This window comes from Mizuhopecten yessoensis, unplaced genomic scaffold (genome assembly GCF_002113885.1).
Source record: "Mizuhopecten yessoensis strain PY_sf001 unplaced genomic scaffold, ASM211388v2 scaffold8605, whole genome shotgun sequence".
NCBI classification, from domain to species: Eukaryota; Metazoa; Mollusca; class Bivalvia; order Pectinida; family Pectinidae; genus Mizuhopecten; species Mizuhopecten yessoensis.
The window spans coordinates 261,609-288,387 of NW_018407631.1; the positions used below are offsets into that span (position 1 = coordinate 261,609).

Sequence of the window (26,779 nt, forward strand, 5' to 3'; positions counted from 1 at the left end):
CCCTGTGACCTTGAATATAATTGAAGGTCATTCATTTGAACAAACTTGGTAGCCCTTCACCCTAGCATGCTACTGACCAAATATCATCTCCCTGGGCAGTTTGGTTATTGAGAAGAAGTTGTTTAAAGTTTTTAACATATTTGACCCCTGTGACCTTGAAAATAGATGAAGGTCATTTACTTGAACAAACTTGGTAGCCCTTCATCCCAGTTTGCTTCTGGCCAAATATCATCACCCTAGGCCTTTCGGTTATTAAGAAGAAGTCGTTTAAAGTAAAATATTGACGCCGGACGGACGACGGACGAACGGACGGACGACGGACGGACGACGGACGCCGCACCACGGCATTAGCTCACTTGGCACTTCGTGCCAGGTGAGCTAAAAACAGGAAACCTTCAAAAATAATAATCCAATCATCAATTCACAGTAGCAGAAATGTGGGAAATGTTCCGAGCCTCCGACAGGATGATGTATACAGGGATAGCATGTCAGAATCCATTGAAGGGTCACACACTGTAAAGTATTTAGTGTTTTTCTTCAACACATTTCCGTGTACAGTGTATCTGCCATCAGTGATGCAGGTTGTTCACGTGTAAATGTGATGTAATAACCAGTGTTAAAACACTGATCACACACTCTTACGAAGGAACAGGAAAGATTGACTTCCAATCACTGTAGGCATGCGGCCTAAATATGACAGCAAGACAAAGTGGCATTCAAATGATCCTAGTTTTTTGGCAAAAAAAAGGAAGAGATATATCCTGTATAAAAAGCGTTAAAGTACATAATCTTTAACAAAAGCTTTAATGCTATTAATATACCTGATACAAGGATGTAACATAAGTATAGAATATGATGTAATGTCTTTTTTATTGTAATATTCTCATCAAAATAGCATTGTAAACTAATTCAAGCATCAATTCCTGCTAATTTATCAAAAATTGAAGATCAAAATATGACTTTATCATTCATCATTAAATCAGATTATATTTTGATATTTTTTTTTTTACTTTGATCAAATTGTTCAATAAATAATGTTAACACCAATCCAAACCAAAAATGTGTTCAATAAGTATAAAGTATGAAAAAATTAAATCCAACAAGGACGTGTTCAATAAATATTGTATAAAACCAAAAATGTGTTTTTAAATATTATAGAGTTAAAAATTAAAACAACAATATATAGCATTTAAACAAAACCAAAGATCTGTTTAATAAATAGCAGGGTTTAAAACCAAACCAGACAGATATGTCTCTTTAATGAGATTGTTCAAACAAAAGTACAGATCTATTTATTAATTTCTACAAATGTTAGACACAGGTAAAAATATCAAAATCTTTGAAGTATGTGTTGTACACTGTCTACCTGTATGTGTTGTACATTGTCTACCTGTATGTGTTTTACACTGTCTACCTGTATGTGTTGTACACTGTCTACCTGTATGTGTTGTACATTGTCTACCTGTATGTGTTGTACACTGTCTACCTGTATGTATTGTACACTGTCTACCTGTATGTTATATACACTGTCTACCTGTATGTTATATACACTGCATGTCTACCTGTATGTGTTGTACACTGTCTACACTCTGGTCTTGTTAGAAACTCTGCTAGTTTAATGAATTGTACTTGGCAATAGATGATCCCCTGTCAAGCATCTCAAGTATTTTTATGACGGCAACTAGTTAAATGAATACTACCTCATCAAGTGGTTGAAGAGCAATGCCAAAAAGCTACTTTAAAACCTGTGAAGTACACATGAGAGGTAATAGACAAGCAATTCATTCCTCTCCCATCCACTTCCCATAAGCTTCTTTAGAGTGTGTTAATTTTGTGCTAAATATGAGATTGTTCAACTCGTAACTATTCAAAGGTGATAGAAGGAATGGCTTAGGTTTAGATCTAGACTGGTGGATACCTGACAATTAAGATCTGACATGGTTTATTTACATATGTAAATGTATTATAAAGTACATTTGTATAAGATTTTGGTTTGTCTTGTTACAGTAAGTGGTCAAAAAATTATTGTTAATAGTTTATTTCCAGAGGTCAACTGAATTTAACATATTTTTTGTGAAAGATAAAGAAGTGAGATAATTTCAAGGATGAGACTGAAGAGACTGATTTTCAAATTAAAGATTTCACTTATTTTATAGATAAATATTATCTTGTTATATATACCACCCTCTTAATTTTGAATTCAAGTATTCGCTAATAAATATACATGCAAAATCTTTAAAGAAAGCAATTTACGATATGGAGTAGAAGATTTCAGTTTTACAACTATAAAATCTAACATGAAACTTTATTGTCTGGTTGGAATTCTTCAAAAAAATATCTGAAAACTTGTAAAAACTCTTTTTATGCTACTTAAGAATATGATAAAGCTTTGTTTGCCTTTAAGTGTTAACGTTAGCGTCATTGGATAGCTTTGGTGGTAGGTTACACAACCCCTGATGAATGACAAGCATTATAAAGAGGCAGTTATTCTTCTCAAAGTAAACCACATAACAAAGATAAGTGTTTAAGACTTTTCCGGGTCATTAAACATGGAATAAATTTGGTGACATTAAATTTTTCCCATGGAATTTTAAATAGCGATTATGTAGCTGTCATTAGGTGTGTTGCTTCTGTGGCAGGAGTCTCTCATATAAATCTACACTTATCTTTGTGTTCTGACTCTAATACTCATCTATCATAACTCCCCTTATACAGACAGACTTCCATTAAATGACTAAAAATAAATCTTAAAGACATGGCATGCACCATATATAACTTTATAATACTAAACCTTAAAATTTTCTTATCTCTCATCCATGTATAGGTTATCAACATGCAATTCTTTTTATCCTGTAGTATCAAATTAATTCTTTCACAATATCTTTTATTTATTTATACATGTTGACCCAAAATAAATGTGTAATTATGTAGGTGTTATTTATATACAGAAAGAGCTCTGTGATTACCAGGGACCTTGAGCGTTACAAGTACAAGCTTTCTAGTGACCCTGATGTGATGTACTTAATCGAGCCATACAGTTGAACGAATAGGTGACATCAAAGATCTTACACCACAAGCCCCTTTGATCTTGTAAACACACAGACCATTGGTATTTAAAGATTAAATCAATCATCCTGAAAAATATAGATTTTCAAAATACAAAGAAGCACACAATTGATATTATCTCCCCGGAAACTTTCACCCGAATGCATTCTTTCATAGTTCATAAGATTGACAAATATTGAATTTTCTTTCATAATAAAACAGCGGGTGAGCAATACCAGGCTAATTATTGATGTCGTTATAGCTCCTGGCACCATCTGTGTCTGAGGAAATAATATCAAATACTTTCTAACTGCAGATATTTATTAGAAATATGAAATCAATGATTGATTCACACCCGTGTCACCTGAACACTCGGGAACACTGGTAATGCTAGCCACTGTAAAGGATACAGGACGTCCATACACTACTAACACTAACCATTGTACAGAGCACAGGAACTCCATACACTACTAACACTAACCATTGTACAGAGCACAGGAACTCCATACACTACTAACACTAACCATTGTACAGAGCACAGGAACTCCATACACTACTAACACTAACCATTGTACAGAGCACAGGAACTCCATACACTACTAACACTAACCATTGTACAGAGCACAGGAACTCCATACACTACTAACACTAACCATTGTACAGAGCACAGGAACTCCATACACTACTAACACTAACCATTGTACAGAGCACAGGAACTCCATACACTACTAACACTAACCATTGTACAGAGCACAGGAACTCCATACACTACTAACACTAACCATTGTACAGAGCACAGGAACTCCATACACTACTAACACTAACCATTGTACAGAGCACAGGAACTCCATACACTACTAACACTAACCATTGTACAGAGCACAGGAACTCCATACACTACTAACACTAACCATTGTACAGAGCACAGGAACTCCATACACTACTAACACTAACCATTGTACAGAGCACAGGAACTCCATACACTACTAACACTAACCATTGTACAGAGCACAGGAACTCCATACACTACTAACACTAACCATTGTACAGAGCACAGGAACTCCATACACTACTAACACTAACCATTGTACAGAGCACAGGAACTCCATACACTACTAACACTAACCATTGTACAGAGCACAGGAACTCCATACACTACTAACACTAACCATTGTACAGAGCACAGGAACTCCATACACTACTAACACTAACCATTGTACAGAGCACAGGAACTCCATACACTACTAACACTAACCATTGTACAGAGCACAGGAACTCCATACACTACTAACACTAACCATTGTACAGAGCACAGGAACTCCATACACTACTAACACTAACCATTGTACAGAGCACAGGAACTCCATACACTACTAACACTAACCATTGTACAGAGCACAGGAACTCCATACACTACTAACACTAACCATTGTACAGAGCACAGGAACTCCATACACTACTAACACTAACCATTGTACAGAGCACAGGAACTCCATACACTACTAACACTAACCATTGTACAGAGCACAGGAACTCCATACACTACTAACACTAACCATTGTACAGAGCACAGGAACTCCATACACTACTAACACTAACCATTGTACAGAGCACAGGAACTCCATACACTACTAACACTAACCATTGTACAGAGCACAGGAACTCCATACACTACTAACACTAACCATTGTACAGAGCACAGGAACTCCATACACTACTAACACTAACCATTGTACAGAGCACAGGAACTCCATACACTACTAACACTAACCATTGTACAGAGCACAGGAACTCCATACACTACTAACACTAACCATTGTACAGAGCACAGGAACTCCATACACTACTAACACTAACCATTGTACAGAGCACAGGAACTCCATACACTACTAACACTAACCATTGTACAGAGCACAGGAACTCCATACACTACTAACACTAACCATTGTACAGAGCACAGGAACTCCATACACTACTAACACTAACCATTGTACAGAGCACAGGAACTCCATACACTACTAACACTAACCATTGTACAGAGCACAGGAACTCCATACACTACTAACACTAACCATTGTACAGAGCACAGGAACTCCATACACTACTAACACTAACCATTGTACAGAGCACAGGAACTCCATACACTACTAACACTTACCATTGTACAGAGCACAGGAACTCCATACACTACTAACACTAACCATTGTACAGAACACAGGAACTCCATATACTTCTAACACCACTTCTACTGTATAATGCTAACCATTCTCTTACCTTACAGTACACAACACAGATCTGGTATACACTTCTAATTGAAAGTTAAAAGTCTCTGATCTCTTTTTTTCCCTTCCTTTCAGTGCTTTGGAAAACAAATGCATGTGTTATGATAGCCATGAGATCTGATAGGAATCTATCCATCAGACAGACTAGCCATGCCTTATGCCACAAAAATTGTTATGACCTCCTAATGCTTCTCGATTGATACATCCCAAAGCCTCCCAGAGCCTGGTGGACATGAGGGGGGTAACTACTGATGCAGGTTAACAGATTTATTACTATCAGGCTCTTTCATGAGATTGAAATCAGCCTAGACCAAATGTTTTCCAGACTTATCCCTTTCTAATCTTTATAGCAGTCTCTACCAGCCAAATACCGACTGCAGTCTATACCCGAGGGTAAAAAAAACGTCTAGACCGACCCAAGGGTCGAAAACAATCCAGAATGACCAAAAGGCCAACAACAGTCAAAACTTAGGTAAAGGCCAACATCAGACTAGATCTATCCAAATGCCACATCAACCTAGATTTAACCAAAGGCCACATCAACCTAGACTTAACCAAAGGCCAACAACAGCCAAGATTTAACCAAAGGCCAAAATCAAACCAGATTTAATCAAAGGCCAACATTAACCTAGACTTAACCAAAGGCCAACATCAACCTAGACAGAACCAAAGACCAAAATCAAACCAGATTTAACCAAAGGCCAACAATAACCTAGACTTAACCAAAGGCCAACATCAACCTAGACTGAACCAAGGGCCAACATCAACAGCCTAGACTTAACCAAAGGCTAACATCAACCTAGACTTAACCAAAGGCCAACAAAAGCCTAGACCTAACCAAAGGCAAATATCAACCTAGACTTAACCAAAGCCAACAAATGGCTTAAATTTAATTCAGTGCCAATGACAGTTCGCAACCAGGGACCAACCACCCAGAATCAATCAGAATTCTGCACTGGCCCATCGTTGAACAAAGAACAAAAGGAAAATCTATAAATTAGCTGTCTTTCGTAATTTTAAAGTCACATGATTATAAAGATGATTATGAAATAAATATATTATATTTTAAAAATTCAAACATTGCATCTTAATTCTAACTACCTTTGTGATCATAATCGCTTCCCTATCCAACCTATTACATGCATCCCCTGCCCCCAATGCCCTATCCTATATACATCCCCACAATCCCTACTCGATCTATCGGGTATTTTCCCCTCCCCATATCATACATGTTGTGTTGTCTCTAATAATATATTTGTATTTCCCTCCTCCCTTTCCCCCCTCCCAAATCATGCATGCCTCTTTCCCAGGCCCCACCTATCATACATGTATCTAGTATCATAAAGTTCAAAGGCAAACTGTAAACCACCTAACACATTTGGCAAATCACTCATTCCTACATCTAGTCTAACAAGCAAATGAGGTTTCCTTTCAGAAGTGTTTTTTATTAATCTAGTAACTTTAATATCCAGAGAATAATAATTACCACAAACATTGATACCAAAGGTTTCCAATCTTCCATGGCGGTGTTAGGTTTTAGGCCTAATTACAAGTAACCAAATCAGCCGCTCCCTTACCTCAAAGTGAGGGAATCACCTCCTTCAATTAGGCCATGGGAACTGTGAGCTTCAATGTTCTGATAGAAACACTGATAGTTAGTGTTTTATGCCCCTAACATGTGCTTGTTTGAACTTACATAATGCCTTATTACACTCCAATTACTACTTCACACTGTTAGTAATGTACAGTAATTGTTCCTGTATCCTCATATAACTACAATCCAGGTTTGTTTTAGAGTGTTTCATTTCTACATAGATCAGGTGAATATAAAGAAAAAAGAAAAAAAAATCAATGTGGATATTGTAAACTGCAATTTGTTCACCCACCCTCTGGCATCTTGACACAAATGTGGTCAGGGTTAAATTTGCCTACATATACTTCTATCAGAATCGCTAGCCATTGACCACTATACATACAGTACATACAAATATATCTTTTGCCTCTATTGAATTTGATCTCCCATTCAAATGCAGACAGATTGAATATAGACCTAGGACAAATCTTACTTCTATACCATAAGAGGCTGCTGGTCCGCTAATATTTTACCGGATATGATTGTGCCAATTTGACGCTTGTCAAAAGTTCCTCAATTTGTTAAACCTCTAATGTAGGGCAATTTAAATCTACCTTGTTCTACAGGAGTTGATTTACACAAAATAAAGTTTGCTGACGAAAGTCAGATGCTTTACTTAAAAGAAACGTTTATGGTATTGGACCAAAACCTCTAGACTACTGTTCTAAAATTACTTCTAAAGGCAAAATACAAATCCAGCCAGATCTCTAAGTACACGTGGTCTGAGGTATGTGTAGAATCTGGTGGAGACGCTTCCTTGTTCATCAGTTATTAGAAAACGGAAATGCCCTATTACAAGTGTTGGCCCTACTGTGTCTGTGTGTCTGGTATGTCCCCCTCCCCTGTTGATAGGTTGAGAGGCTACTGAACTATAGGTAGACATGCACACAGTAATAATACCCACCAGTTGGGAAGCTGGACTAGGTGGCCATATGGTGTTTTGGTCAGATCACCCCCCTCCCCTCCCTGTGGGTGCTACTCATGATGTATAAACAAACAATTATACCATGCTGTTCAAAGTAACCAACACTTAGCTGGCCTGACCAGGACAGTGTAGGGGCAAACACAACACATACTTCAAAATAACATAGAGGCTATTTCTACAGGATTTCAGCTGTCAGGAGCTTCATTCAGCAATATATTGCTATTTCAAAACTGGTTATTATTAATTTACTAGTTTTCAAGACAGAAATGACTGCTGATTAGAACCTTTCAAGATCAATGTTGAGGAAGCTATATCAGAATCCTGCAGTAACTACCCGTCTGGTGTTAATTATACTAAGGACCAGTGAGACAAGAACGTATAGATATATATGTAAAACGAGGTGTAAAACCAGCAGGCCACCCTGTCAGGTGCCGTGAACAAGTGTGACAGGTGTCTACAAAATGTGCCATTCCCTTAATCACCAAATAACAACAAGAATTGTATACATTGCAAAAATTCTTAAGCAAAAGGTCAATAGGAAGGAGAGAAGCTTTGGAGCAGTATAGGAATGACCATCTAACTACCTTGTAACTTCCGGACAAATCACACCAATGACTCTTTCTAAGAGAAAACAGTTCAAAGACTTCAATACAAAAAACGTCTTTGTTGTAAACTACACAAACAAAATAAATATAAATCTGTTAGCATCGCCTGGCTCAAAGGCACAATTCAAAAGTTCAGTCACACCATTTCTCTGATCTACACTGGCTGCCAGTACAGACAGGTGAGTGTTTGATCAGCCTGTGACAGAAGCTTGAATTGCAGTCTAAGTCTGTCTCATGCTTGCATGTATTTCAATCAAATTGTGACAGAAACTTGTATTGCAATCACTTTGTACTCTACGTTTTGGCTTATGGCAAAGCCTATTTGCACAAAACATAATCTATATCACACAGGTTTCGAAACTAAGTTTATGCTATGGTATATTTACACAAATTGTGACAGACATTATATTTAGTCAGTTTTTTATTGTCCAAAGTACAACTGTTGAAGCTATTACTTGATATCGAGAGAACATTACATGGCTCTTGGAAGTTTAAAGTGAAAATGACATGATGACATGGATAACACAACACATGGCTCTCACATGACATCGAGAACACAGCTGTCAAAGTCTTTGCAGTAATGTTTAATGTATGGGGCCATCCCATGTAGTGATAATTATATATAAGTTGACTAAGTTACACAACCAATTCTTCGTCTACAGAAAAATATGAGCCTCATGTAATTTGATTCACCATTCCTATGTTTTCTTTCATCTAACATGACCTGATCTGGGGAATCTTTCACATCCAACTGGATACATTACAGGCCCATTAGGCCACAGAATCTTGGTGTAGCAAGGTGTCAGGCAAACCAGTGAATAGGAGACAGGAACCACACAAACCCTGGCCTAGTGTCTCATCACGGTGATGTGGACCTGTGAGCAGGCCAGGTACCACTATCACACAGATATTAACAGCCTGATACAGGTTAATAAATCCCAAAACACACCTCATCTCTATAACACATGCACTTGTATCATCTGCAGGCATGGACTGCACCCGCTGCAGATGGTAAAGCTTTTAGTGTTTTCTCCACTAGTGTTCTTTGAAATACACAAATAAGCCTTTTAGATTTAAAAAAATAAGATTGTTAATCAGGTTCAAATTTTGGAATCCTTTCATGTACAAAAGATTTCCATTTGATCAAGGAGAAGAACTATAAAATGCTTGTGTCCATGTCATCTGTGGTCAGGCATTAACATAACATAAAAATCTTTAAATTCTTTAATTTTTTATGTACCAGCACACAATTTGTGTATCAAATGGTGCTTCCTTTCCATTGCAGTGTGCTGGCAGCTACTACAAGAAGGAGCAGCTTTCATCAGAAAATACCAACAATATAAAGCTGTTCTTTCTGAAGAATGAAATGTCTATAGTACACACCTGTAGATTTTACACTTTGTCATACTACAAAACTACTTTATCTCAACAGCTCAGTGTGCCAAACACACTCCCCCTACAACAGTGTAGCATTGACAGAGTCTGATATATAGAGCTGTAAGGTGGCCAGGTCCTTTTTATACAGTTTAGCTGAATGGGCAATGGTGCTATCCTTTGTCAAACAGACTAGAACTATAGTGGTGCTGCCACTAAGCATAGAGACCATGCATGGCCAGGGGACCTAACTGGTGCTGCCATCTGTCACAGGGACCAGGGGACCTAACTGGTGCTGCCATCTGTCACAGGGACCAGGGGACTAAACTGGTGCTACCATCTGTCACAGGGACCAGGGGACCAAACTGGTGCTGCCCTCTGTCATAGAGATCAGGGGACCAAACTGGTGCTGCCATCTGTCACAGGGACCAGGGGACCTAATTACTGGTGCTGTCCTGTCACAGACTGACCTATACAATAGGGCGACTGTACTCAGACTCTATCAAAGACAAGTATTACTTTAATATCCAAGATAGGTAGAAGTAGATGACATATCTTCTACTGTAACCATCAAAACACAGATGTGAGAACAGTGTAGAACAACACATAGGTGGAAGCAGTCGATTTAAATATGATTTCATGTACATGCATGCATTATAAATTACAGTAGAACAAATTCTATTCCCAAACCTATTTTTTACCGATATTCAATCTACTAATAGTATTTTTAACAGCTTTTATTTCATCTAGTTCATAAAAGCGAATTTGCAGAACCTCCATCCATCATTTGCGCTATCCATCATACCCTTCACGAACTAACCCATTTTACAGTGGCAGCAGCACCGGGCCAGCACCACCCACCTGTGTACAACAATGGCCTCTGGGCCAAGTTCTACCTGTGACAGCTAGGATCTCCTACCTGGTAATCAATTAGGTAAATTACATAATTAGGACCAAAGTTGAGGATGGAAGAGAAATAAATACTGATGTTGTACCACGGTCCAAGACTTGTTCACAACACCTTTTCTTACACATATTAATTCAGGACATCAATCTTGGAGACAGCTAAATCAATTTTTTCAATTACGAAATCACAATCCTGTTACTGGTTGTATAAAGCATATTTAATGAAGTAGGTCATTGATTCAGAATTATGGCCAGTATCCTCTGCAGTATGTCTGTGTGAACAAAACAGCAATTACAAAGTGGTAAGAAATTTTAAATTCTAAAATTGCAGATTGTAATCTGGAATTGATTTTTTCTAAGAGATCCCCCNCCAGTACCTGAGCTTCCCCCACCACCTCCAGTACCTGAGCTTCCCCCACCACCTCCAGTACCTGAGCTTCCCCCACCACCTCCAGTACCTGAGCTTCCCCCACCACCTCCAGTACCTGAGCCTCCTCCACACCTTGTACCCGAGGGATCGCCTTCATTTTCATCCACCACACTCTTTTCTTTAGATTATCTAAAGGGATCTCTTTCCTTTCATGACACACAGTACCTAAGGGATCCCCCTAACTACCACACCCAGGTCCCTTTATGTGAGGAATCCCCAACAACTCCCTCTCATCCATCAAACCATGTACCTGAGCGATGACTCTCAAATCTGCCCACCTTGACCCCTCACTACATCCTGTACCTGACAGATTCCCATCCTCATGCCATTCACTCATCACACAGACAAGCACCTGTCTTACCATCGACCATGTTGCTAAACCCCCCCCCCCCCCTCTTTTTTTCACACACATTTCTCCCATTGTGACAGTTAGCAACAATTTCTAATTGAATAATTATAGATGCACTGCGGGTTATGGGCCAGAGCTCCCGCAGGTGATTGAAGATAAATGAAATGAACTTCATTGCGGCTATAAAGTGTTTTACAATACCATTAATGCTAAATTGATAGTGGGATTAATCTGTATGAATATCCGGGATGACATCAGAAGCGATCTGACCAGATTCTTCTTTTCCTTTCATAAACCGGTAAAATTTCCAGCATTTGTCGAAGAATTCCTTTAAACGTAACGTAATAAAATTCCTGAAAAAAATGTAATGCGTTTCCATGCACCTGTCGCTATGATCTGTTATCTTTTTTTACTGGGTGGAAATGATATAAAATTAATGAAAATGTTGTAAAAGGTTTAGCTATGCACTTAAAGTGATCAAAAGAGCAAACAGAATGTGTCCTGTTAACATTTAGCTACGTAATGAACCTGTTTCATGTTGTTGATATAGGTGTAAATCAAAGCAACGTCATGTACCCGTTGTTGTCGACATATAGCTGTAATTCAAGGCTACGTAATAAACCTGTTTAATGCTGCCTGGTGTACTTCAAAGCAACGTCATGTAACTGTTGTTGTCGTCATATAGCTGTACTTCAAGGCTCCGTAATGAACCTGTTTCATGTTGTTGATATAGGTGCAAATCAAAGCAACGTCATGTGCCCGTTGTTGTCGACATATATCTGTACTTCAAGGCTTCGTAATGAACCTGTTTTATGCTGACTGGTGTACTTCAAGGCAGCGTCATGTAACCGTTGTTGTCGACATACAGCTGTACTTCAAGGCTTCGTAATGAACCTGTTTAATGGTGACTGGTGTACTTCAAAGAAGCGTCATGTAACTGTTGTTGTCGAAATATAGCTGTACTTCAAGGCTAGGTAATGAACCTGTTTTATGTTGTTGATATAGGTGCAAATCAAAGCAACGTCATGTGCCCGTTGTTGTCGACATATAGCTGTATTTCAAGGCTACGTAATGAACCTGTTTAATTCTGACTGGTGTACTTCAAGGCAGCGTCATGTAACTGTTGTTGTCGACATATAGCTGTACTTCAAGGCTATGTAATGAAACTTTTGTTACATGCTTGATAATGGTACGTGTACTTCAAAGCTACATCAGGTACCTGTTATTAATTAATAAAGGTGTTTTTTAAAGTTACATCAGGTACCTGTTGTTATTCATAAAGGTGTTTTTTAAAGTTACATAATGTACCTGTTGTTGCCTGTTTGATGTTGTTGGTACAGGTGTACTTTAAAGCTATGTCATGTACCTGTTAATGCAGTATGTAAAGGTGTACTTCAAAGCCTGCATTACAAAGTTTCCATCTGCATTGATAGTAAATGCCACAATTACCTCTGGCTCAATGCTGAAGCCAACTGATCTGCTGTAAACTCATAGTCATTATGAAACTTTGAAAACAATGTTATTTTCTGGGTCAATATAATTTTCTTAATATTCTTCTATCCAAAGTATGTTTTATCTTCTCTGTACTAATATATCCTTAATACTTAAATATGAATCTGACATACATGTATTTACATCGTATTTTACACATGATCATGACCTAATAATTAACTGGAAGGACTGAAGTCTTTACTCCCAACTGACTGGGAGTAATGTACTGTTGGACACCATCTTGTTTACAATAGATCACCAGTATAACCATGACAGTGAAGATAAACGTGTAGGTCGACCTGTGTTACATGTATAATATACACATGTGTGTGACACGCACATCCTGCACTTTTTATAGCATACATGTGGATTGCATGCCAGAGCATGTAACCCAATGGGAGTGTACCGTATAACCTCAACACACTGCAGTCTCTCTGTCAGCACATACAAAAAATACACAACACCTTCTTCAAATTTTGGCCAAATTCATTTAAATCTTGATGATAGTTTATAAAACAGTCCTGACACAGCCTTGCTACCACCTCCACTGGGTGCCAACATTATGAGTCTCCACCCCTGCAAATTTATAATAATATCACAAAACCATATAAACTTTCATATATTGCCAAGAACCTTTCATACAGATTTATTATGTACTAAAAACTGTGGTCAAAATCATGTCCACTACATCAGTTTCAATATGATAGCCCTAATTCTGTAATTTTTTGTCTGCTTGGTTCATTTCCCGAAACATCGTCACCATGGATGGTATCAAAATAAGTGTTTCACACTGATCAACCCATTATTGCCTTCTCCCAAGGAAACAGTGTTCACCTAAAACAACTACGAAAAATAGACAGCTGCATACAATACTCCATTACACTTCTCCTTAATTGTGTAATTAAGTACATGTTCTTACAAAGTGTACAAGATGTGCTGACATGTGGACAGTTCACTGCTATTGAAAGGCTATCATTGATCAGGCCTGTATTTGGGTGGCCGAGTGATGAGGCGAACATGTGCTCCGCAAGTCAGTAGTCGGGACAGTCAGACAACTCATTTTATTTTTGGACTTAAAATCAATTAGTTTCTGACAAAATTGTAAATCATCTTTGGAAGGTATAGATCGCAGGCACCTTTGATAGCTTCGCTGTCACTGATGTTAAATTACTTTTATTTATCACTAAAAATATAGAGATAGTATGATTGGTCTGCTGAACAATTACAGACGGCGATTTAAACAATTTTAAACTATTCCATCAATCATTTAAACAAAAAAAAACAATTAAGTAGGAAAATGTTGTCACCATCTAAACACCCTGAGATCTCCCTTTACAGATGATTATTAGTGTTTTATGGAAGAATAAATCTTAAGCGAAGCTACTGCATATAATTACTAAGCAATTACGATGTAGAAATCCATTGTTTGTAGGCATTGTTATATTGGAGCTATATGCAATACCTTGCTAAGGCCTTTAACTTCTAGATGTTTTATGTGAACAGTAAATCTGTTTTGTTTGAACTGCCTATAACGTTCAACAATCAAAACAAAGGTTCTAACTTCTCCATTAGCAGTCTATGGTCATTATGTCAGGAACATTTTAAACATGGAAATAATACAGTTTTTGTACAAGCAAATCTCACATACAACTGACCAAAAAGAAAAAATCAACATAATGACATGTCTGCCAATTTTCATCTCTTTTTTTGTTACAGTAAATATTTTACGACTAAAAAAAATCAAAATTAAAATTAAATCTCAAAAAAAAAGGTACACATAACTTCATTTTTATTTAATTCTAAGCTAATCCTTAAGTTAACACACATTATATGTGAATGGCAGAGACTTTGATAGCCAACAACAATAGAGTGAGGTGACAGTGGGTTATTGTACACCTGTTCCAGTCTATCCTACTAAAGGCTCCCTGTCCCAGTGAGGTGACAGTGGGTTATTGTACACTTGTTCCAGTCTATCCTACTGAAGGCTCCCTGTCCCAGTGCAGGCTATATAAACACTAGAGTTTTACTGTAGTATTTCACACATAATCGTTTTGGATAAACCTGTAGTGCAAATAGTCAGGATACAATAAATGATCTGGTCCTGTTTATCCTCTATACTTGAAACACTGTTCTGAATTTTTATTTGTTTATTTTTCCCTTTTTGTCTATTTTGCATAAGTCCTCAATAAATGGTTTTCTTTTCAGAAATTATTTCAGAAGTGATGCCAGGAAAAAAATGCAATGCATACTTAGTTTTTAGCAGCAGTACAGGGGTCTTTTTTTTCTACCTTTTTCATTTTTTGAATGAAGTTTAAAACAGATTTCAACAACAATAATGGATAAGGAAATGACTAGTGCAACTGGAGATCAGAGCAGCATGATTCTGTCCACACCAGAGACTGAGCCATCCACCCTCAACTTCTCACTCTGTCACTTAACCAACTGAGCTTATGTAAAATCTATCACCTTTATCACCTTAACTCGAGCATAGTCATGAACAGCGAAAAACTTTCTACTCAATTAAAAAGTTTCTTGAATGTTTTTAAGTAATTCAAGTAATATGATGTAAGAATTGTGAACATCAGTTGGCCACTTTCTTCACCAGCTAATAATCATACCCAGAATGAAGGTCGTCCAGTACTTCATTGACACCGACTTTTGGTGTACAGTAGAGCTGTAGATGTCAGCTCCAGAGGTTGACCGGTGCATAGAGCTGCAAGTGAGGTATAGGTGCTTTTTGTCACTAAGAGTTAACTTTTTAAGGACTGGTTGAGGTACTATTACTAAAGCTCCCGAAACCACCAAAGCCACATTACTGTCGCATTTCAAAAGATGGCACTGTTTTTATATTTTTGGATTTTGTCAGTATTATCTCATAACTTAAATCCATGCAATATGTATGAAATGAGCATAGAAGTCAACTCACCCGGTTATAAGGGTTTTGTCACGTTATTGTCGGCTTCTAATGCCATGGCTGCAGAAGCAAAGACGTCTGCCATTTTGATCAGTAGCTCTTTGTGTATCACATGACTTACACCGTCACGTGATATCGAATTTGTTAAAATTTGGTACAGGTTACACTGCAGGTACGTACATGTATGATGTAATTTAGCGACGAATTAGATTAGACTAAGTCCGTGGTAGATCTATTTTATGATAGTAAAATAAACAGGTTTTTATGACAGCATTTTGCATGACCCCATATAATATTGAAGAGTTTAATTATATAATCTATATAATATAGATTATATAATTAAACTATTATTCAAAAAAATATCCCTCATTTTACCTATGTTAAGACACCAGTAAATAGGTTACGATATGCTAATAAATCGAAGCATTTGTCCATTAAATTATCGAACTGTAAAAATATTTTTTTCCGCTGCATTGGCAAATGTTCAAACCTGTTAATGTTTCGTACATAATGGTATATCATCAGACGAGTGACTACAACGTACGTGGGAACAGAACGTCCCGTAATACCCGTGACAAATCTAGACATATGAGCGTCACAAGCAAGTCATGTACGAACCGAATATATACTAACCCTAGCATCACCCTCTAATTAATTAGGGCTAAGGAGTCAGCGAGTATATTTGGATATTCACTATAAACCAGAGGGACAGTCTGAGGTGATACAGTGGGGTGGCTAAGACGACGCCCTCACGTATCCCACGGCTAGATTACCTGTCATGTGTTAATCGGAAAACTAGTCTTCTTTGATAAACGGCATAGTAAAAGACGCCGAGCGAGGCTTTGATCTATATCTCAAAACACCATCGTGTAGAGAAACAGTTTAATTAATGTATATATACATATATACACAGCTTAATATAAAATCGTGTTTTGCACGCGCGCGAGATGTGCTACATATCGCGTCGGCTACCAGCATAACACGTCACAAGACGCTCTAAAACCGAACACAAGATATAAATAGGACACCGACTGAGTTCAATAACTAGGATGCGCTCAGGACAACTAACCATTGAAGTGATGACCAATATAGATGTACGAAGGAAACTAGGAAATTGGTAAAGGTAAATGAATACTAGGTCATCATCACTACCCCTACCATTAACCTTGTAATATCAATAGTAGATTTAGCATTAAAGGGGCCAGCTCTCTAGTCCCTACATACCACAACAATTACGCGTCAACATACACACGTCGCCATACGGAATATCAAATAAATCATTTTTTATTGGGATGTTGACAGAAAATTCTTGCGAAAATAGTCTTAAGTGATAGTGGTGCTGATGGAACTCGGGTAGCTCCCACACGGCAACAACGGATAAATCGGAACACAATCACCATTGACTTATGAAATTACCCAACGTTTTATTACCAAACCTTCCAATATTAATCATGAATAGACACCTACGCTCATAACAAAAAGAACACTATGCATTTTAACGACATTGCGGAGTAACAGGAGAGGGGTGAGGCGTTCATTAAGATCGCGATTATTGTGAATAATTAAAAACTTTAGACAGCCTATTGGTCGCATTGATTGGAACTGGATCATTGCATGGCAATAAGACAAATGTCGCCCAAAAAGATATGTTTCTAATTGAGAGTGGAATAGGCATGCGCTGGAACCCGACAGGACTGCCAGGAGCGAGAACGAGACTTGAGCAGACGGTAAAGAGAACATTCCCAACACGGGTAACTGCTAATGGCGAGTCAGACACCGTATCGCATGCCTCATTATTCTAGATGATGAATTTCAAGTACTGCCCTTGTTAAAACTAAATATCTCTTGTGGACTTTCTACTTTAGTAGACTCCTGTTAAATATCAATATCTCTTGTGGACTTTCTACTTTGGTAGACTCCTGTTAAATCTCAATATTTCTTGCGGAGTTTCTACTTTGGTAGATGCCTTATAAATCTCAATATCTCTAGCGGAGTTTCTACTTTGGTAGATTCCTTTTAAATCTCAATATCTCTTGCGGACTTTCTACTTTTGCAGACTCATTTTAAAATCTCCTTACCTAGATAACGGACTTTCTACTATTGCTGACTCCTTTTAAAATCTCCTTACCTAGATAATGGACTTTTTACTACCGACTTCTGTTAGGTTTCATTGCCTAGAAAACGGAATTCCTACTGGGGCAGATACAATGCTCAGTTTACTTACTGCTGGAGTGTTTGGTCAAGTCAATATTATATTACATCTAATAATACAATATATCATATCGATATGTTGGTAGAATTGTCTACACTTCAAGATTGAACAGTTTTGCTGCTAATAATTATGTCTTGTAAACATCATTTATCCAATCAATTGATAGCACTGTTTAGATACACCTTACTATATACACAGGGCGAGCGACAATCAATTAGACTGTTCCTCTATTTGTCATGCCATTCTCACAAGATGTGAGCATAAAAGATAAAATAAACTAATGATTCGCTCTGTTTCAGCGTTTGTCGTGTGGCCCCTGTATACAGTAGACTGACGAACCAACACCGGTGACAACAACCCGGATACTCTATATCCACACCCGTATCCTAAAGCGTTTAATACGGTCGCTGCCTATGTGAGAGTGTTATAATGTTTATCCTCAACACATTCCTCAGATACTATCTATCAATTAAAAAAAAAACCGTAATATCTGTGAATCTTCTTCAGACAAGATGTCTGTTACATGTATATAAATGCGAACGGGATGCCTGCTGTTTAGACACCCATTATAAGCTGTACACAAGGTGTGTAATAAATGGTTTTCACCTTCCTGTTAACAATAAAATTATAATTTGCTTTTGTTCATGTCCTGTTTGAGTTGTGGCCTGGTGACAATCCATACATCGATCTGGCGGTTATGGGCTGTTCCCCGATTGTCTGTAGACGATAGTAAGCATCATACAGAAGCCCTTTACGTTTTGTTTAGTCTACGGTTTCGATCCCATTTCCCTGTGGTATTGATGCTGGTTGTTTAGAGTGTCGCCTGTTACTGGTACGATATGCTTGCTTAGCAGGCTCTTGGTCAATTGTTTCCAATTAAACTTCCCGCAATCCTTGTAACACAAACTAGGGAATGTTTTGCTCGTTACATACATTGTAACACGAAACCTTCAACGTTTTTACCTACAAACCTTGTCATACAAACAAATTTATATTCCTCCAAACTTACAAATAAATGTTCTCGCATACAAACCTTGTAAAACGAACCAAAACATATTCTAAACTACAAACTTTGTAACAAGATATCCAATTACTGCCTTACTTACAAATCCTGTAACACGAACCAAGTAAATATTCTAAACTACAGACTTTTTTTTATGTCATTGCAAATTAAATACCTCTGCTATATACGTTCATCACTTGACGAGGTTAGCTAATCGAAACCTGGATCCCTCAACAAAACAAAGACTTGATCACGGTCCCGCTGTAAAGAATGTATGTATATTATTACGCTAATAAGTGAGCCTGTTTTTTCTCGCGCAGTTGCATGTTCGTCCTTGAGGTGTTCAGTTTAAGGGTTTTGACGCACGGCTGCATGTCTTGTAAACGGTATTCTAGGTATGATTTTGACAGTGTTGTGTAAGTATAGCCGGATAATTTGTTAGGTTTGTGAATGTCTATTTCGATTTCATTAGCTGTACTATCTGTTAGGGGGCCTCGTGCTAGTAAACACTCTCTAACGTATTTCGGGCGTGTGGGATGCGTGTTCCATTGGGCAAGCGATATAAGATGTTCACTATAAACATATGTAGGGTTGTACCCCTCCCTCAACTCTTACGTAATGAAAATGCAGAACGCGTAAACCTTAAGACGGTCTCCTGTTCCTCAGCCTCACTCGATTTACCATTGATAGTATCACACACAGCCAGATCCTAGTTAAAATAGGTTTATGAGGAGGAATGTTATTGTGTTATTTGGTATAATTACAAATTGTAATCTTGAGTATGGTTGGTGAGATGAAGTATTATTTCTCGTCGTATTTATTGTGATGACAGAGTCACCGTTGTACGCCTAGGCACAGAGTTTGTTTGTACCTGTATGGTGTAATAATATGGTTCAAACATATTTCGGTGTATAATAGATAGAGCCGGCAGGTTTCATATAACTTACTGTGCTTTAACACTTTAACCCAGCAATAGCTTCACATTGATACACAATAAGCTTTTATGTGTTTTTTTCGTACTCATCTTGATTTAAAATATTTAGAGGGAGTTAAACAAAAGTTTAATACAAATGGTACGTCAAATACCCAAGGATTTCACTGAACATTTTTAGATAATGTATGTTAACACATGTTGGTAAAATATGTGTTTCTTTAATGTATGTTATATTTGATATGTGTATACCACTTATATTGATATAATATACGACAAATAATATTTATTTGATATACTTTATAATGAGTCAGTATATGTTCAAATGTTTAAATATTGAAATAATAGTTATGTATATAATGTATTTAAGATGTTCTGTGTTGTACACTGTACCAAATCAAACAGACGAGGAGTCGCCATGTTAATGAAACTTAAATGAGACACCTTTATTACGGCCATCACTTGGTTAAAGATCAGTTTTTCTTTTTCGTTTCGAGTAGCTTTCTGTTGATTATGTTTACAGTATGTTATCCTTGTTGTCCAACGGGTATGTAGTGATGCCGTACAGGTACGTTGTGTTGTCCCATAGGTACACCGTATTGTCACTGTTGCCCCACATATACACTTTGCTGTTCTTTTTGCCCAAAAGTGTGTCGTGTTATCTTTGTTGTTCTACAGGTACGCAGTGTTGTCTTTGATGCACCGCAGGAATGTCGTGTTGTCCGTGTTGGCCAAGAGGTACGCAGTGTTTCCCCACAGATATGTCGTGTTGCCCAACAGGTATGTCGTGTTGCCCCAGAAGAATGTCGTGTTACCCAACAACTACGCCGTATTGTCGCACAAGTACGCAGTGTTACCCCACAGTTACATCCTGTTATTATACCTCTAATTTATTTACTCTATATAAAAGTAATTGGTTAAATCGAATATATACCCACTTTTGCCCGACTGTGTTTTAGTCCTGTGTGTTAGTCTGGGAACTAAAACACACCTACACTCGGGTGTTTCCGCCGGGCCAATCAGGCAAAAGGTGGGCGGAGCTTGTTACCGAACTCGGAAGCGACGCGCGAGGTGGGCGGAGCTTGCTACCGAACTTGGAAGCATTTGGCGCCATTGCCATCAAAAGGGTAGTTGGGATGTGAAGCTATACAGCTTATGGTTTACAAATATTTTCTAGTTTAAACTATCTCTCCAGTGTGTATCGGTATAATAAAACGGTTAAAGTATGGGAATGAGGGATATAGCAAGTTTCTTGTGTCCCTTGACCATGCCTATTTCCCTAGGCTTCGCCTCGGGAAATAGACCTGGTCTCGGGACACTAAAAACTTGCTATATCCCTCAACCTCATACTATAGCTGTACATTACCTCACATGAACGCCATGGTGCTCAATACGTATGTCGTGTTGCCCCACATGTACGCAGTGTTGCCCGACCGGTACGCCGTGTTGACCCTCCGGTATGGCGTGTTGCCCCACACGTATGTCGTGTTGCCCCATAGGTCCACCGTGTTGCTCCACCTGTTTGTCGTGTTGCCCCATAGGTACACAGTGTTGACCCACCTGTACGCCGTGTTGCCCCGCATGTATGTAGTGTTGCCTCATATGTACACCGTGTTGTTCCACATGTTTGTCGTGTTGCCCCATAGGTACACAGTGTTGACCCACCGGTACGCCGTGTTGCCCACATGTATGTCGTGTTGCACCATAGGTACGCAGTGTTGCCCTATCGCTACGCCGTGTTGCCCCATAGGTACGCAGTGTTGCCCTATCGCTACGCCGTGTTGCCCCACATGTATGTCGTGTTACCCCATAGGTACGCAGTGTTGCCCACATGTATGTCGTGTTGCCCCATAGGTACGCAGTGTTCCCCTATCGCTACGCCGTGTTGCCCCATAGGTACGCAGTGTTGCCCTATCGCTACGCCGTGTTGCCCCATAGGTACGCAGTATTGCCCACATGTACGCCGTGTTGCCCCACCGGAACGACGTGCGAGACAAGATATGACACTGACAATGACGTGTGGGAATATGTATGCGGCGTTGTAGATATTTTACCGTAGATAGCTTTATAATTAACATGATGCATCGGTTGCAATTAAGTGCACCCGTATGTATACACGCATGGTGGTGTTATTGTTGTCTGCGTTACACACATTGCAGTCCGGATTCACTCACCGTGGCGCCCTTTAACATTACTAGCGCACTTTCCCATGCACCCTCTCATCCGTCACTTTATCTCGTCATCTATTTTCTGTAATATTTATCGTTTGAATGTCATATCTCTGCTGTGTATATTACTCTTGACATAGGTCTATACCTTGCTGTTGCTGTATGGTTTACTTCCTGTATGTTACCGCGCGTGTACTTTCCGGGATATATGTAACTGTCTCGTGCCATGCTGCCAAAGATGCTCTTGGCATCCTCACTTTTTAAACTATCTAACCATTCGTCTATTATTTTTACTACTGAAGTGCGTAAACCTTTTGTTCTATGGCAATTCAGACAAATTATATTTGATAATAATTTCCTTTATCTAATTTGACTGTTCATTATGCAGTAACTAGGTTCAATGTCGAACAATTACATCAAAGACCAATCGGTCAAGACGGTTGGTAATATAATAGGCCTTATGTCGGTGTTTATTCCTATCTCTGAGGTTTTGTTGTTACCATTATCTTGAGCGCCGTTCTCTCCCAATTCCCCATGTTTGCCGGTCACAACACGTGCGTGTGCCCGTGCTACCGTCTGTATGAGATGGTCACGGTTCTGACTGCGAGACTAACTTTCTCACAGTTGTCATAGCGTCTGTACCGGACTTCGATATCTTTAATTATATCTTAATGCTATACATACTACGCTAAGTAAGGTGTATTGTGACTTCACTCTTCTATTGTCACGAGACGTTCAAATTACTACGATGTACGGCACCTTATAACGTGTCATGCTACTTGAGTACATAAGCGGTATTACGAGTTGGGTTTACAAACTCTAAGATAGTTGAGATGTTAGATGGTATTTATGTTTTGGAGTTGGCAGTATTACACCTGTATAAATGTGTCAACACGATGATACGGCCTCGATGTTGTTCACTTTAATTGTAGGTATAGAGTACCACGTTATTGTCGCCAGCACATGCTAAATCAGGGGTGATCGCGGGCCTGGGAAGCTTCTGTAATCGGATAGATTTCACACGGCCCACACGTCCTGTACCCGACCACTCAGGGATCACTGCAGAGTCTAATCTAAGGACTCAAATACCTTCTATTCGAGGGAGACCGCGGTCTCAACACCACAAGGAACAGGGATTTTGATAACGTGAACGTGTACATATCACAGGCAGCATAGCTTACAATACCCGGTCAATTGAAGATAACAGCAGCCTCAGGAGCACAGGCCAACTAACAACCATCTAACTAATTCGACCCTACTTATCCGAATATCTACTTTATAGATATTAATAGTGCATATTTTATTGATATTCTAACACCGATTGAAATGATACTACTAAACTTTACATATATTAATACTATCAAATTAATTACTACTAATACTCCTAATTATAACACCCGTACCCATTATCTTATTGGTACTTCTATTTCTGATATAAACTAAATTGATACCGCTAAGCCTATCATGTATCTTATTAGTACTACATGTACTTACGCGACTCTGACAACATCTGACATCTATACTACTTATACTGTATATCACTGACCCAAATATCGACGGTGTTAATACAGTTAACCCTAATACTGTAAATACTAACCATAATATATACAAAGTTGATAATACTAACCCTAATATATATACAATGTTGATAATACTAACAATAATATATACAATGTTGATATTATTAACCATATACAATGTTGATATTACTAACCCTAATATATGTACAATGTTGATAATACTAACCCTAATATATATACATGTACAATGTTGATATTACTAACCATATACAATGTTGATATTACTAACCATATACAATGTTGATATTACCAACCATACACAATGTTGATATTACTAACCATAATATATACAATGTTGGTATTACTAACCATATACAATGTTGGTATTACTAACCATAATATATACAATGCTGGTATTACTAACCATAATATATACAATGCTGGTATTACTAACCATAATATATACAATGCTGGTATTACTAACCATAATATATACAATGCTGGTATTACTAACCATAATATATACAATGCTGGTATTACTAACCATAATATATACAATGTTGATATTACTAACCATATACAATTTTTGTATTACTAACCATTATATATACAATGTTGATATTACTAAGCATATACAATGTTTGTATTACTTACCATTATATATACAATGTTGATATTACTAACCATATACAATGTTGATATTACTAACCATACACAATGTTGATATTACTAACCATAACATATACAATGTTGATATTACTAACCATAATATATACAATGTTGATATAACTAACCATATACAATGTTGATATTACTAACCATATACAATGTTGATATTACTAAGCATATACAATGTTGATATTACTAACCATATACAATTTTTGTATTACTAACCATTATATATATATATACAATGTTGATATAACTATACAATGTTTTTATTACTTACCATTATATATACAATGTTGATATTACTAACCATATAAAATGTTGATATTACTAACCATACACAATGTTGATATTACTAACCATAGCATATACAATGTTGATATTACTAACCATAATATATACAATATTGGTATTACTAACCATAATATATACAATGTTGATATAACTAACCATAACATATACAATGTTGATATTACTAACCATAATATATACAATGTTGAAATTACTAACCATATACAATGTTGGTATTACTAACTATAATATACAATGTTGATATTACTAACCATAATATATACAATATTGGTATTACTAACCATAATATATACAATGTTGGTATTACTAACCATAATATATACAATATTGGTATTACTAACCATAATATATACAATGTTGGTATTACTAACAATAATATATACAATGTTGATATTACTAACCATAACATATACAATGTTAATATTACTAACCATAATATATACAATGTTGGTATTACTAACCATAATATATACAATATTGGTATTACTAACCATAATATATACAATGTTGGTATTACTAACTATATACAATGTTGGTATTACTAACCATAATATATTCAATGTTGATATTACTAACCATATACAATGTTGGTATTACTAACCATAATATATTCAATGTTGATATTACTAACCATATACAATGTTGATATTTCTAACCATATACAATGTTGATATTACTAACCATATACAAGGTTGATATTACTAACCATATACAATGTTTGTATTACTAACCGTTATATATACAATGTTGATATTACAAACCATATACAATGTTGATATTACTACCCATACACAATGTTGATATTACTAACCATAACATATAAAATGTTGATATTACTAACCATAATATATACAATATTGGTATTACTAACCATAATATATACAATGTTGGTATTACTAACAATAATATATACAATGTTGATATTACTAACCATAATATATACAATGTTGGTATTACTAACCATATACAATGATGGTATTACTAACCATAATATATACAATGTTGGTATTACTAACAATAATATATACAATGTTGATATTACTAACCATATACCATGTTGATATTACTAACCATATACAATGTTGGTATTACTAACTATAATATACAATGTTGATATTACTAACCATAATATATACAATATTGGTATTACTAACCATAATATATACAATGTTGATATTACTAACCATAATATATACAATGTTAATATTACTAACCATAATATATACAATGTTGGTATTACTAACCATATACAATGTTTGTATTACTAACCATTATATATACAATGTTGATATTACTAACAATATACAATGTTGATATTACTAATCATACACAATGTTGATATTACTAACCATAACATATAAAATGTTGATATTACTAACCATAATATATACAATGTTGGTATTACTAACCATAATATATACAATGTTGATATTACTAACCATATACAATGTTGGTATTACTAACTATAATATACAATGTTGATATTACTAACCATAATATATACAATGTTGATATTACTAACCAAAATATATACAATGTTGATATTACTAACCCTAATATATACAATGTTGATATTACTAACCATATACAATGTTGGTATTACTTACCATAATATATACAATGTTGATTATAAAATGTTGATATTACTAACCATATACAATTTTTGTATTACTAACCATTATATATACAATGTTGGTATTACTAACTATAATATACAATGTTGATATTACTAACCATAATATATCCAATGTTGAAATTACTAACCATATACAATGTTGGTATTACTAACCATAACATATACAATGTTGATATTACTAACCATAATATATCCAATGTTGATATTACTAACCATAATATATTCAATGTTGATATTACTAACCATATACAATGTTGAGATTACTAACAATAATATTTACAATATTGATATTACTAACCATATACAATGTTGATATTACTAACCATAACATATACAATGTTGATATTACTAACCATATACAATGTTGGTATTAC

At 36.7% G+C, this 26,779-nt stretch overlaps 1 protein-coding gene across 2 annotated transcripts in view; it reads right to left on the reverse strand.

Annotated features, from left to right (window-relative positions):
* The window catches only part of LOC110456266 (protein jagged-1b-like), a 148,699-nt gene that overhangs the window by 113,386 nt on the left and 8,534 nt on the right, over positions 1–26,779 (reverse strand). Inside the window, exon 1 of one of the 2 annotated variants that reach the window (XM_021506886.1) lies at positions 15,967–16,049. The exons of the other annotated variant lie outside the window; for it this stretch is intronic. The gene's annotated coding sequence lies outside the window, so the exon portion shown is untranslated. Of the gene's footprint in view, positions 1–15,966; positions 16,050–26,779 lie in introns of those variants that run through there. 2 annotated transcript variants of the gene reach the window in all.